This window comes from Grammomys surdaster, unplaced genomic scaffold (genome assembly GCF_004785775.1).
Source record: "Grammomys surdaster isolate TR1022 unplaced genomic scaffold, NIH_TR_1.0 115585, whole genome shotgun sequence".
In the NCBI taxonomy this organism is placed as follows: domain Eukaryota; kingdom Metazoa; phylum Chordata; class Mammalia; order Rodentia; family Muridae; genus Grammomys; species Grammomys surdaster.
This window is the reverse complement of record NW_021613184.1, coordinates 1-2,262: the sequence shown is the minus strand read 5'-3', so window position 1 is coordinate 2,262 and position 2,262 is coordinate 1. Positions and strand designations below refer to the sequence as shown.

General features: G+C 42.3%; 1 pseudogene; it reads left to right on the top strand.

Moving 5' to 3' along the window:
- Window positions 1-5: 5 nt before the first annotated feature.
- On the top strand, window positions 6-1,144 carry LOC114635670 (annotated as a pseudogene).
- Window positions 1,145-2,262: the final 1,118 nt, after the last annotated feature.

Below are 2,262 nucleotides of genomic sequence, written 5' to 3'. Positions count from 1 at the left end.
CTACATATGTGATCATAGAGTATGTGGCAGGAGAAGACCTTGAGTGGTACCTAAGAAAACTGGGATGTCTGAAAGCAGAAGTTGCTGAACCTATTTTCCAGTTGATCATGTTTGCAGTTCACATCCTTCAACAAAGGTACATTGCACAGAGTGATGTAAAATTTACAAAATATACCAGGAATATTGTGGCAGGAAATGAAAAGATTTTTTGACTTTGTTGAGGCAATTAAAATTAAAGGAGGGTAGATTTTGGAGGAAGTCAGTAGCTCATTACTTAATTAGGCTCCAGAGATCTTGACAAGGAAACCCTAAAATAGGCTGGCAGGTGATATGTGGAGCTTGAGCATCATCCTCTATGTCCTGGTCTCAGGGCACTTTCCGTATGTAGAAAGCACCCTTAAGGATACGCACAGGCTCATCACCACCACAATGCATCCCATTCCCTAGAACTTGACAAAACCATGTCACATCATCATTTTATAGTTGTTCATGATCCCCACCGGGTAAAGGATAGCAATACATCATGGAACAACCATGGCCGGGCCTTATTAAAGAACATGCACAGTCTGCCATGAAAAAAATCCTTCCCAGAGTTGTGAAAACTATATGCACCACTGGCTATATCTGTGAAGAATTTCTTTCATCTCTAACATGCAGATGATCAATAATAAAGTAACAGCAACATTTAATATTTTGAATAACAACTGACATATGTGGACAGTCATGAGCAAAATGAGAAGCCCTGGCCAAACCATGGGCCTGCAGGTGCTCTTAGCCCAATTCCCTTTTGAAGAGGTGAGCCAGTGAACCTGCCTTTTCAACATGTACATAAGCTGGGAAGAGTCACTCTCAGGAGAATAGAGTGGGAGGAAGAAGTAAGGGTTGCTGAAGTTATGCCATGCACATCAAATACTCCTGCCTAGAGATGATGCCCTGTTCATATGACCCAGTGTCAGAAGGAGATGCTCTGAGAGCTGACATCACTAACTCTGTTTCAGGTGATACTGCTGTCAAGAGAAATTCCATGTACAGATTCCCTGCTGATCTCTACTCCCCTGTGTCAGCCCTAGATGGAACATTCACAGGGTTTCTGAGCATGGGCTTCTCCTCTGAAGAACCTAAAATGGGGCCAGTTGTATCATAGGACCTGCCCTAGATTGGACCCACACTTTCAGGATTGAGTTTATTCACATGCTGGAAACTGATGAGGAAGTGAATTTCTAATGTACCCAGAACACTGTGCTGCTGCTGCAGGTGCTACTTGCCTGCGTGCCCTACCCACAGTGAACCCTGATCCTTGAGTCATGTGCAGTGAAAAAAGGTGATGATAGTGTAGTTTCAGAGGAAACTCTGTTGGATTGGCAGCCCAGATGCACAATTTCATTGTGATTAGAATATGCTATTTATTATACTATGTGTAGTAGTAACTAATTAAGTTCTTAAATTGATTCTGGCAGTGGTGGGGCAGTGACTACTAGTGGCAGGTTCCTCACTACCTCCTCTAATGTTCTGGCTTCCAGAATGAAAGACACATACACAGCCTTTATATTTTGATATTCTTAAAACAGCTCAATGGCTGGACTAACCTCCATGTGGCTAATCCACCTCCCTCCAATATTCCCAAGTTATTACTTAATAAAATTCTGTATACTATCTTTGCTGCCCTAAGACCTAGACAGGCAGACTTATTGAGGATGATCTTCCAGGTTCCTAGATTGCAGCTATCCTCTCTATCCTGCACCTTCTCAGGCATGGCATCATTTCTCTCCTCTGGCATAGTGGATCTTCTTACTTTCTCCTTTCTCTGTCCTCACTATCCCAGGCCTTTGAATCCTAAAAGTCCTCCCTCTCTCTGACCTGCTAAGCCATTAGTTGCTGACAACTTTATTTACAAATGAGAACCATCATGAGCAGGGTCCCTCAGTGTCTTACCTAAGATCAGCAGACCCTCTCTAGCAAACAATTTTGGGTACCCAAATTAACAGAATATAAGCAGCATTAGGCTAACTCAGTATACCTCTGCAACTGGCAAGTTGCAGCCTTTAATAGGGCAAAAATATTACATGTCTAGCACATTAATTGTCATCATTTCTCAACTTCACCCTCATTTAAATGCCTAGAGAGTTGAAACAGAAGCAGATAGCACCACATGGGTACAGAAGGTTGGAGGGAATGGAGTATGACTAAAAGAATAAAGTTTCACAAGGGAAAAATGACTAAGTAAGGTATGGTAGAGCAGATAAGTTCAGTGCTTAATAAGTC